This window comes from Tachyglossus aculeatus, chromosome 4 (genome assembly GCF_015852505.1).
Source record: "Tachyglossus aculeatus isolate mTacAcu1 chromosome 4, mTacAcu1.pri, whole genome shotgun sequence".
Lineage (NCBI taxonomy): Eukaryota > Metazoa > Chordata > Mammalia > Monotremata > Tachyglossidae > Tachyglossus > Tachyglossus aculeatus.
This window is the reverse complement of record NC_052069.1, coordinates 113,024,241-113,037,539: the sequence shown is the minus strand read 5'-3', so window position 1 is coordinate 113,037,539 and position 13,299 is coordinate 113,024,241. Positions and strand designations below refer to the sequence as shown.

General features: G+C 42.5%; 1 protein-coding gene and 1 non-coding gene across 2 annotated transcripts in view; both read right to left on the bottom strand.

The window, feature by feature from the left end:
* The window catches only part of MED27 (mediator complex subunit 27), a 215,217-nt gene that overhangs the window by 61,071 nt on the left and 140,847 nt on the right, over positions 1–13,299 (bottom strand). The gene's annotated exons all lie outside the window — the stretch shown is intronic.
* On the bottom strand, positions 5,116–5,253 carry LOC119927723. Its single transcript, XR_005450700.1, has one exon. It is a non-coding gene; the product is annotated as a small nucleolar RNA SNORA7 (small nucleolar RNA).

Below are 13,299 nucleotides of genomic sequence, written 5' to 3'. Positions count from 1 at the left end.
CAAGTCACTTCACTTCTCTGTGCCTCAGTTCTCTCATCTGTAAAATGGGGATTAAGACTGTGAGCCCCCACGTGGGACAACCTGATCACCTTGTATCCCCCCAGCACTTAGAACTGTGCTTTGCACATAGTAAGCGCTTAACAAAATACCATCATTATTATTATTACTATATGTTAAATTTGGATTGATGTTATATTCTGATACCCTAAATTAAGCACGTCTGTCAACCTTTTTCTGGGTGCCAATAGGTTGCTGTGAAATTTAATCTCTAAAATGGGAATTTAATACCTGCTCTCCCCATTTAGGCCACAAGGCCCATGTTGGAGAGGCCCAGTGTCCAACCTGATTATCCTGCATATACCACAGCATTTAATACAGCACTTGATATATAGTAGGTACATAAACACCACAATTATTACTGTGGTGTTGAGCATTCATTTAGCCATTTGTGTGATTTGCAAATGTCAGAAACAAGTAATGCCACTGAAGAATACGTATCAACATGGCTATTACTGAATATGAATCATATGTGTGTAGGTATGAATCATACATTTCTGAAACCTGAACTTGATTTTAACTCCAATAAAACACACACAAATAATCCTAATCCAAATTGGACCAACTTCAGAAATATGGCAAGGAATGTTGATGACTAAAAATGATCACTGCATTGCCTGGAATCAAAATGAGTAAGTAATTATCAAATAAAAGCCAACTGCTTTTTATGGTGTGTTCATTTTCTCTTTCTTCATACGTATAGCCACACACATTCATATTACACATATTAGGAAGTGAAAGGCTCTGTACAATGTTGGATAGGGACTGTATATGTTGCCAACTTGTACTTCCCAAGCGCTTAGTACAGTGCTCTGCACACAGTAAGCGCTCAATAAATACGATTGATGAAATGCTAATAACCTTTAGAATTTCTGTTGCAAGAAGATCTCTTCCCTCCTTTCACAATTCTGACACTGCAAATGAATTCTGTCTTAAACTTTTACTAAAACTGATAGACCCAAACAATTAACTTTTCATGCATAGTCACAATTAAAAGATGAAATGAAAAATTAAACACATTGAGATTAAACAGCCCAGTGAAATACCATGATAACTTGCTTTCAAAAGCATTTGAGGATTTAACACAGCTCTAGAAGATTTCAATTATTTACACACTTGGTCTACGCCGTGTAAATCCAGGCTAATGAGACACAATTGCTGCATATAAATCCCAAACGTGTGAGTTGATTACCTTGAGAAAGTAGCAATCTGGGCTCAAGTGTTAATAACTCTTCAGGCCCATGTTATGCTTCAGGAGAAGTAAACTTACTTCTAGGTTTTACTAACTGATTGGAGGTATAAATGAAGAGTTGCTTTGCAGAGTCAGCAAAGAACTGTGGCAACAATGAGTGGTATGAGAAGGACTGAGGTTCTCTGCCAGCCAGTCCCTGGCAAACCCTATTTACAACCAAATAATAATAATATCAATCAATCAATCAATTGTATTTATTGAGAGCTTACTGTGTAATAATGATAAGGGTATTTGTTAAGCATTTACTATGTGCCAAGCATTATATTAAGTGCCGGGGTGGATGCAAGCAAATTGGGTTGGACACAGTTTATGTCCCATGTGGGGCTCATAGTCTCAATCCCCATTTTACAGATAACTGAGGCCCAGAGAAGTGAATTGACTCGCTGAAGGTCACACAGCAGACAAGTGAGGGAGCCTTTTGCCCCGGAGATAGAGTTAAATGCTGGTGTGGATTTCTGCTACTGCCTTAGCATGTTATCTACACAAAGAAACAGACGATCAAATTAAGAAATCAGCATGTCTCTGGGAGACTGACATGGTGAAGCACTAAAATGCCATCAATGGGAGAGCAAACTGATGGCCTATTCGGCAATTCGGTGGCTAACCTTTTATACGGATGGTTGACTTGGCCTTACTACAGATGTCACAACCAATAAGGTTTGTCGCATCACACCTTTGCCAAGCGGGACAGGTGAGAATGGAGGAAGAAAACAAGACAGTCAGACCTCTGTTGACTGGTGAGATGAAGCAAGGGAGCTGAAAGAAAAAGAAAGAAAGAATTGAAACACAAGTTGAAACGGAACAGCAGGACAGCTATGGATGGCTGAGGGTTCAGCAAGCAGGAATCAGGAATGGAGTGGCAACTGTAGAGCAGGGATGTTGGAAGAAAGTGATATCGTGAAATACATCAAAAATGGTGGGAAGCATGGGAGGTCATTAAATGCAACAGCACAGCAAGACAGCTTTTACATTTGCATGGGGGGAGAAGGATTGCCAGTCAGATAATAGTCTTTTAAGCACAAGGCCTGCACATATGAAAAAACTCACTAATGGTAGGCTTAATCTGAGGGTCACCTAAATAAAGCCTATTCTTGAGGTTTTGTTAAATAACAGGGAACAACAACGGCAATGAGAAGATCCTTGGAAACAACAGAAGATGTTTTCAGCCTCAATTCTTTCAAATTCCATTAAAATAGATTAACAATGGGAAAGCACTGTAGCAATTTGAGGCCTTTTCACTACATGGAAATACAGGTTCTCCTTCCTTTATGGCTTTTTTTTTTCAATTTTATAAATTAAGCACTATTTCAATCTACTTGTGGTCCAAGTAGACGGCTAAATTAACATCTTAAGTAACTCTTGTTGTTGTTGCTGTTGATGGTGATAGTAATAGCTTGGCTCAGGAGAAAGAACACGGGTTTGGGAGTCAGAGGTCATGGGTTCTAATCCCAGCTCCGCCACTTGTCAGCTGTGTGACTTTGGGTTGGACTCAGTTCCTCTCCCACATGGGGCTCAAAGTAGGAGTAGGATTGATACCCCAATTTTCACAGGAGGAAACTGAGGCCCAGAGCGGTTGAGTGACTTGCTCAATATTGTACTCTCCCAAGCGCTTAGTACAGTGCTCTGCACACAGTAAGCGCTCAATAAAAACGATTGACCCACAGAGGCAAGTGGCAATCCTAAAGTGGCAGTGTTCATAAGCCTAAATCTCAATTTACATCACACTTACTCATCAGAACCTGTACAAAGCCTACCAAGTTCCATTTTAGTAAGCCTAAATCTATACTAACCTTAGTCAAACAATTTAGTTTTTTTGTTAATTTCAGAGTAAAAAACACATATTCCCTTGAAATTTTGAAGGGATTGTAGACTAGCTTACATTTTAATTTTTTACAGGTTTTTCTACGGTGCTCTAGTAACTTAAAAAATGTGGTTTTTAAGAAGAACAGCTAGAGGATTCAATCTTATTTTTTCTTTCCTCTTTAAATACATTGTTTCACTTGGAGAATCAATCAAAACTTGCATATTAACATAGTTCAATGCCGACAGAAGCCAGCTGTTCATTTCAACCTTTGGCTTAGTTAATCTCTTACAATATTTTGTTTGTTCAGAGAAAATTAATAATGGGATGTTAGGCAGATGATTAATAGCAACTAAATATCAACAGGGCTAAGTTATTTTGGATAAATGAGCTCATCTCTTTAAATAATGTCAACAGAACCTAACCATATTAAGAATTATAAACACATTGCATAAAGAACTTTGGATCTGGGCAACTGTAACAGCTGAGTCACAAACTCGCGTAAAGATTATTTAAAGCATTTACATTTTGATTTAGCCATAACCAAGACTGAACTGAACAGGCAGGCTATCATTTTTTTTTTTTTTTGAGATCCGATTAGTCCAAGTTTCACAAAAAGGTCAAAAGAAGCTAAGCCAATAACTGTCAGGCGATTATCAATACCCACCAGTCCAAAAGCCACGTGATGCCTACCCCTGATGAAAACAAATGTTGCCATCAAGGATTAAATGGCCTACCTATTAACATGACCCACAGGATGGAAAGAAACTGATAACTTGGTTAACTGCATGGAGATTTCTTTTTCATCTAAAAAAGCTCTTTCAAAATTTCCTTCCTGGGGCATTAAAGCAGTGAAGTCATCTGGCTTCGAGGCCATCTCAACAACTGTGAGTGATGGTGGTTAACACCTAGTGACGCGTCCACGTTGCGGGAAGGGAAGGGAAGGGATTCTTAAAGTATGCCTCAGTCTCCCCGGTCCGCCGTATTAATGTGAGATGGCTGTTAACCATTGCAAGAGAAAGGACACACACGTGACCACACCAAATGTCACACTGGCAGAGGGATCCCGTTATGGGCCAAAGTTCAACTAAATCACAAACTGTTTCGATAGGCTGCATATCAGCTTGCCAGCAGCGACTGCTTTGTGAAGAAGGTCTAAATGGAAAGGAATCAGAGAAAATGCTTTCCTGCTAATCATTATTATTACTATTATTATATATGCGAAGTGCTTACTATGTGTCAAATACTGTTCTAAACTCTGGGCTAGATACAGATAATTCAGATTGGACAGAGGCCCTGTCCCACTTGGGGCTCACAAGGTCTAAGTAGGAGGAAGAATAGGTAACTGAGGCACGCAAGTTAAGTGACTTGCCCAAGGTCACACAATTGGAAAAACTCCCAGGCTCATGTTCTTTCCACTAGGCCATGCTGCTTATCCTGACAACCCCAGTTCTCATTATTTTACATTCATTCATTCAGTCGTACTTATTGAGCGCTTACTGTGTGCAGAGCACTGTACTAAGTGCTTGGGAAGTACAAGTTGGCAACATATAGAGACAGTCCCTACCCAACAACGGGCTCACAGTCTAAAAGGGGGAGACAGACAACAAAACAAAACAGGTAGACAGGTGTAAAAAAAATCTTAAAAATAAATGTAACTGTAGCAAAGTCAACAGAAAGTTCCAAACAACGCTTTCTTGTTGTTGGTATTTCCCATATACAGATGGTCACATCTCTGGCCCTTTGTGCACAACTGAAGGAATTCTGCCCAAGTATTTCACTATCATACTTTATGAGTGATTTGGGTTTTCTTATCTTGTCTTATGCTCTCGAGTCATCTCTCCCAGAACATCCCACTCTCCATCTCCAATCATTCTGGTAGTGTATCTATAGAGTTTCCTTGGTGAAAATACATAAGTGGTTTACCATTGCCTTCTTCTGAGCCGTTGAGCCTCCACCTTCAACTCTCTCCCTTACTGCTGCTGCCCGGCACAGGTGAGTTTTGACTTGCAGCAGATTGCCTTCCACTCGCTAGCCGCTGCCCAAGCTAAGAATGGAATGGGTAGGCCTCTGCTCGACTCTCCCTCCCGTAGCCAAGACTGGTAGAGTCCTGCAAACTCTCCAGTTGTGGTCCTGAGAGAGGGCTGGGGAAGCTCTAGAGTAACAAACACAATTTACTCTCTGCAACAGCCTCGCTGCCCCCTCGGGAACCAGCACCTGCTCCCCTCCACACCATCAAGGACACCCCGTCCCACCCTGCCTTCCACCACCCCAGCGGGAAAGAGAACAGCACCTGCAATGTGAGGCCTCCATAAAGCCTTGGGAAGTCTAATAGCTGCTGTAGCTGTTATCAATCAATCAATCAATGGTATTTATTGAGTGCTCACTGTGTGCAGAGCACTGCACCGAGTGTTTGGGAGAGTACAACGCAACAGAGTCGACAGAAAAGTTCCCTGCCCACAAGGCACTTACAAGTCTATAAGGGAAGATAAATATTTAAATAAATTACAGATAAGGGGAATGGCAGAAAAGAAAGGTACTTTAGATTAATCCGTGGACTATTACGGTCTTACATTGGTCTCCCGGCTTCTCCCCAAGACAAGCTCTAAGGCAGCCCGTGGCCTGTTAATTAGACTTTTAGCTTGGCCCCGGTAGTCTTAAACTTTGGGGGCTGTAATATCTTGCCAGTATTACATTTAGCGTTCTCTTCTGTGATCTTCCCATTTTTGTTAATTAAATCCCAATTCTGATTTTGCCCGGTTTGGGAGTCCGGTACAGTCATGGCTTCTGAAGCCTGAATGGCATTATGCTTCGACAGGGTCCTGGTGGGAGTTCCTCATCCCATCTCTGACTTGGATGATGGGGAGCCCTGGGTGGCATGCGACAGAGACACCCCGATTTCAATCCATCAAGGTTTTTTCCTCACTGGATGGAATTTGGGGCCACTTTGCTGTACAACCAAAACAAAGACATCCTGTGTTTTTAAGGCTCCTAAAGAAAGATATAATAATAATAATAATGATAGCATTTATTAAGCGCTATGTGCCAAGCACTGTTCTAAGCACTGGGGGGGATACAAGGTAATCAGGCTGTCCCACGGGGGGCTCACAGTCTTAATCCCCATTTTACAGATGAGGTAACAGGAATAGAGAAGTTAAATGACTTGCCCAAAGTCACACAGCTGACAAGTGGCGGAGCCAAGATTTGAACCCATGACCTCTGACTCCAAAGCCCATGCTCTTTCCACTGAGCCACGCTGCTTCTCTATGGCCAGCAGCCATAATAATAATAATGGTATTTGTTAAGAGCTTACTATGTGCCATGCACTGTTCTAAGCGCTGAAGGGACTGTTTTAGTAGTAAGATTGTGATGTGTCCTACCCAGTTTGCTTGTATCCTACCGTACTAAGCCCTTAACAAATACCACAATTATTATTGTTTATTATTAGGTCTAAGTCTCTAGACCAAATAAAGGTTGGACACTCCAACTGCTCTTGCATGTTAGGCTGCTCTGAATGGCAGAAGCTGATTATGTGGCTGCATGTTTTGGGCAAATGAGGGAGGAGAAGCTATTTTCAGGGGCAGTCTTGACTCTACAGAGGAGTTGGGGCAGGATGAGGAAGGTGGGGTAAGTAGATGTAGTGGGGGAAAAATGGGAGTCATAAGGACCTGGGCTCTAATCCTGGCTCTGCCACTTGTCCGCTGTGTAAGCTTGGGCAAGTCACTTAACTTTTCTCTGCCTCAGTTATGTCATCTGTAAAATAGGGATTAAGACTGTGATTCCCATGTAGGACATGGTCAGCCTCCAACCCAATTAGCTTGTGTCTTCCCCAGCACTTGGTACAGTGCCTGGCACCTAGTAAACCTCCTCCTCCAGGAGGCCTTCCCAGACTGAGCCCCTTCCTTCCTCTCCCCCTCGTCCCCCTCTCCATCCCCCCATCTTAACTCCTTCCCTTCCCCACAGCACCTGTATATATGTTTGTACATATTTATTACTCTATTTATTTATTTATTTATTTATTTTACTTGTACATATCTATTCTATTTATTTTATTTTGTTAGTATGTTTGGTTTTGTCTCCCCCTTTTAGACTGTGAGCCCACTGTTGGGTAGGGACTGTCTCTATATGTTGCCAATTTGTACTTCCCAAGCGCTTAGTACAGTGCTCTGCACACAGTAAGCACTCAATAAATACGATTGATGATGATGATGATGATAGTAAACACTTAGCTAATAACATTTTTTTTTAAAAAAAGGAGGCTCAGGGGATTGTGTGGCTGTTTGGAGATAATATTTAGGTCATCATTTTAAAAAATAGAAAGCGGCAAGGTCACCTCTGCTTCTCCTTTTAGCTGTAAATTTTTGAAGGTGCTTCCTTTGGAGCTGGATTTAAAGATCAGTCGATCAATCGTACTTATTTTTTTTTATGGCATTTGTTAAGTGCTTACTATATGCCAGGCACTGTATAAGCGCTAGGGTAGATACGAGTTAATCATGATGAACACAGTCCCTGTCCCACACAGGGCTCAGAGTCTTAATTCCCGTTTTACAAATGAGGGACCTGAGTCGGCATTAGAACCCAGGTCTTTCTGACTCGCAGGCTCATGCTCTATCCACTAGAAAACACCACTTCTGAACACTTACTGTGTTCTAAACGCTTGGGAGAACAGAGTAGGTAGGCATGATCCCTGACCACAGGGCGCTTACAGTACAGATAATGAAAAGGAAGCGCTTACAGTACAGATAATGAAAAGGAATTAAATTTAAATGAAATTAAATGGAAATTAAGCTGAATTCTCTATTGTGCTGGACTTCCTTACATAAATTAATTGGGTTTTAACAGATATCATTTTGTGAAATAATTTGACCCCAGATTAGGATTTAACTTGAATACAGTCACGGGGAAAAGAGAGTCTGCTGGAAGTGGGAGGGAGATGAGCAGGCACCAAGGAGCAGAGGACTGAATTGAAAATAAATAAAACAAATCAATAGAATGATTAGCGGCTCTAGGAGTTCAGAAGCTGGGAAAGCTCCCTTATAGCTTTATGCCTGGAAAACCTGACCCAGGGGAAGGGGCTTAAAGGGAAGAAAGGCAGGAAACCAGGTCGGACAGTTCAGAGAGTGCGAGGGAGAAGAAACAGGAAGGGAAATACATACGGGAGTGAGCCAAAGTAGAGCTTATGTCAAACAAGAATTCTTTCAGCCTAAGATGCATGAATGGGCTTACAGCTGTATTTTTTTTTTTGGCTAAGCGTTTACTATGTGCCAGGCACCACATGAAGTGCTGAGGTGAATACAAGCAAATCGGGTTGGACAAAGTCCCTGTCCCACATGGGCTCACAATCTCAATCCCCATTTTACAGACGAGGTACCTGAAGCCCAGAGAAGTAGCAAGTGACTTGCCCAAGCTTCCTCTCTAATAGAAGGGAGAGGCAGCTGGACCTTGATTATTAGGCTTTGTCTGGGTCTATCCTCATCCAGTTCTAGGAGCCTGTACTGACAAAAGAAAGTAGAATTTTCAAGTTCCAGGTAAGAATTCTCAATTCTTAAAAAAATAATTTAGATACATAGGCCCTGTATCTTCAAGCGGTTGTTTTTCTGGGCAGAGAACAATTTACTTTTCCTTTCCTTTTATTTCCAAGAGATGCACACAAATAACTAATGCAACATACAGGTAGGTAATAATAGTGGGAGACTTCAATTATCCTCACAAAGGTTGGCTAAATAACTTGGAAATGAGGGGCAAGTAAGGTTTTGGGGAGAATGAATGATCGTTTTCGGCTCTCTCCCCGACTCCATCTTGCTCGTCACCCCAGTTGGCATGCTTCACCCCTCTCAAGCTAACCTTTCAGCATAGGCCTCGCTCTCTCCTGTCGCCAGCGTCTTATACAGGTGCTCCCTTCTGCCTGGGACGGTTCCACGATGGCCTGGCGGATTTTGCTCGACAAAATATGAATCTGTGAGATCCTTCAAGATCATCCAACAAAGCAGCGCTTTCCTAAAGCCTCCCAGCCAGATCTCTACAATAATTTAAATCATAAAGTTTCTGGGACCTTCTGTGAAGTTCAGGAAGAAGGAACTCAAGCTGAACCCAGTGTGCGCACTTTCCTCTGCTGTCCCAGCTCATTTTCCCAAACTCCAAAGAGGGGAAAGCAGGAAACTTTTTCCTCTGTTGTCCCGGCTCATTCTCCGGGACTGATCCCTATGGTGGGGAAGGAGCTGGGCTGGGCTTTCCTGGCAGAGCACGGAGGGCTTGTGAAGGTTTGGGCTGCCCGAAGTCTGTCTCCCTCTGGGGCGGACAGAGGAGACGAAACGAGAAGCCTCTTGTTTGCTTTCTTTTTATTTGAAAAACAGACAAAAATGGGGGAATTGCCCGTGTCTCTGACCTCTGCTGGCATTAGGGGACTTATTTTTTGTCTGTTTTTCAAATAACCTCCCAGCACTTTCACCTGACTTAAGCATTTGGGTGCCCCCAACCACTGCACTTATGCACATTCATTCATTCATTCATTCAATCGTATTTATTGAGCGCTTACTGTGTGCAGAGCACTGTACTAAGCACTTGGGAAGTACAAGTTGGCAACGTATAGAGGCAGTCCCTGCCCAACAATGGGCTCACATTCCTTTATATTCTATTTTATGCTTTATTTCTTCCTCCTACCTCTAATTTATTTTAGGATCTGTCTCCTGTATATTATAAGCCTAAAATCTGTAGATTTCATAACTGAGAACTTGCATGAAGGAATTAATTATGATAACGTTGTGGGCAGGAAATGTGTCCATTTATTATTATATTGTACTCTCCCAAGTGCTTAATACAGTGCTTGGCACATAGTAAGCGTTCAAATAGATTGAACGAATAAGAGTCTCAAGTGCACATCATCATCATCAATCGTATTTATTGAGCGCTTACTATGTGCAGAGCACTGTACTAAGCACTTGGGAAGTACAAATTGGCAACATAGAGAGACAGTCCCTACCCAACAGTGGGCTCACAGTCTAAAAAGTGCACATTTATTCCTTCCTCTCCCCCCACCTTTTTCCTTTCCTCCTCTTCTCCTCCCTCTTCTCTGTCTCTCTCTGCCGCTTGTCAGCTGTGTGACCTTGGGCAAGTCATTTCACTTCTCTGGGCCTCGTTTACCTCATCTGTAAAATGGGGGTTAAGATTATGAACCCCACGTGGGACAGAGACTGTGTCCAACTTGATTTGCTTATATCTGCCCCAGCGCTTAGGACAGTGCCTGGCACATAGTAAGCGCTTAACAAATGCCTTCATTATCAAGTGCTTAGTACAGTGTTCTACACACAGTAAGTGCTTAATAAATACGATTGAACGAATGGTAAGTAACAGAATTGTGGGCTAGATCGGCCACTCATTTGGACTGGTAAAGGATTTATTTTATTCTCAGATTCTTAACCCCACTGAGTATCTTGGAGCTGGTTGGTCCTGATGCTACTGGAGATCTAAGAGGGAATTTCAATTGCTCCCTGAAACTTCTGAAAGGGCTCATGCTTAGATCCCAGTTGTGGACAATCAATTATTTAAAACGATAAATTGTTAATTTGTTACCTTCCAACAGAATTGAAAGTGAACAAGTCCACCTGTAATTATCTGGGATTCTATCTTGCCGCACCAATAACTGTGCCCATCAATATCCATAACTTCACTGGATTTCTTGTACTACCAAATGAAGGACAATTGGCTAGGCACAGCTGGAACCAGCCAATTGTAGGTGTAAAACCATATACATATATAAATATATATATATATATATATATATTAAATGAGATTCCATCCTTAAATTTATTCTCAAAGCTCTCTCACCATTCTATTAAAACAGAGGCTCTATGTGAAAATTGATGTGGCTGATGGGTCACTGTGATATAAAAGGCTGCTTTCTGAAGCGAAAGTAACTCTAATATCTTGGAGATGTTTATCGATAATCCACTCTTCTTTGCTCATTCACTTCACTGCCAAATTCCTATCTTCATCATGAAATGGAAGCTCAATGACCCAGACATAATTTGAGCAAACCTATTTCACTGAGGATGCGTTCATTTTTATCTTCATTAACTCTCTGGTCACAGTCAAGCTTGCTAAAGGCAGGATTTATGTTTCTCTGATCCAGTTCCCAGTTGCTTCAATGGAAGGAGTGTTATTATAATGGGAGTCTGTTGGACTAGAGCTTGGGAAATATAGGATTTTTGGACCATCTTCTCCAAGGTCTTCCCCTCTCTACCCCTCCCTGCCCATCTCCCGATTTGTTGTTCCTTTTCCCACAATCAATCAATCAATTCATGGTATTTACTGAGCACTTACTGTGTGCAGGGCACTGTACTAAGCGCTTGGGAGAATATAATATGCTAATATACCAAGAGTTGGTATACATGTTCCCTGCCCACAATGGGCTTACAGTCTAGAGGGGGAGACACGGATCAATATAAATGAATACATTATGGATATGTACACAAGTGCTGTGAGGTTGAGGGAGGGGTGATTAAAGAGAGCAAATCAGGGTGACAAAGAAGGGAGTGGGAGAAGAGGGGGAGATCAGGAGACGTGACTTCAAAAAGGCTTTGAAAGTGGGGAGAGTAATTGTCGGCTATTCATTCATTCATTCAATCACATTTATTGAGTGCTTACTATGTGCAGAGCACTGCACTAAGCTCTTGGGAGAGAACAAAAGAACAAGAAATAGACCCATTCCCTGCCCACAACAAGCTTGCAGTGTAGAGGTGGGGGCATTCACTCAGCCACTCATTCAATCACATTTATTGAGCACTTACTGTGTGCAGAGCACTGTATTAACTGCTTGGAAGAGGACAATAGAACAACAAACAGACCCATTCCCTGCCCACAACAAGCTTGCAGTGTAGAGGTGGGGGTGTTCACTCAGCCACTCATTCAATCACATTTATTGAGCACTTACTGTGTGCAGAGCACTGTATTAACTGCTTGGAAGAGGACAATAGAACAACAAACAGACCCATTCCCTGCACACAACAAGCTTACAGTCGGGGGTGGGGGGTTCATTCTTTCTTTCATTCAATCACATTTACTTACACTTCCCAAGTGCTTCCAGTGCTTAGAACAGTGTTTTGCACATAGTAAGTGCTTAACACATGCCATTATTATTATTATGAAGAGGAAGGGCCTACTAGGCCAGAGGCAGGACGTAGGTAAGACGTTGGTGGTGAGATAGATGAATTTGAGGTATGGTGAGTAGGCTGGCATTAGAGGAGTGAAGTATGTGGGCTCCCGAGAGTTTAGTACAGTACTCTGCACACAAGGGCCCAATAAATACAACTGATGGACTAACTGCCTGTTCAGTCCCCCCACTCCTTCCCTTTCCCAAATTCCTCCTAGTTCGTCTGTCTAGTTTCCCTGAATCTTCTAAACTCCCATTTCCCCACTGTCTAGTCATCCTGTTCTCCCTCCCTCTCCGCTTCCTTCTGAGCACCTGCCTTTGCTCCCCGAATTCATTCCCTCCTATCGTTGTTGAGAAGCAGCCAGACCTAGTGGAAAAGCACGGGCCTGGAGTCAGAAGGCCTGGGTTCTAATCCCGGTTTGGCCACTTGCCTGCTGTGTGACCTTGAGCAAGTCATTTAAGTAGCCTCAGCTTCCTCAGCTATAAAATGGGGATCAAATCCTATTCCCTCCTACTTGGGCTGTGCATCCCAAGTGGACAGTGAAAATATCCAACATGATTATCTTGCCTCTACCCCGGCGCATTCTTCAGTGCCTGCCACACAGTAAGTGCTTCACATGTGTTATTATTATTATGATTCTTATCATTGCTCACTGACTCCCTTGAGTCCCCATTCATGCCTGCTCCTCTCCTCAACGTTTTGCCTCCCATCCTCCCAGCGTTCTTGAGTGGTGTAATTTCCCACTGCATCCCCCTCCTCTGCTGCCGAACCACTTGGCACTATAACCAAGGCATCATCATCAATTGTATTTATTGAGCGCTTACTGTGTGCAGAGCACTATATTAAGCACTTGGGAAGTACAAGTTGGCAACAAGGCTCACCCCCTCAGCCTTGGGCTACAGGTGTGTTTTGGCAGTGAACAGCTGGGGAGGTTACCGATGGCAGCAGAAACCATTAACTGGAAACAATTTTTTGTCTCTATTTTGAGTGCGGTGCCCATCACTGCCGTGGCAAATTTGTATTAGCTGAAAAGAGCAGAG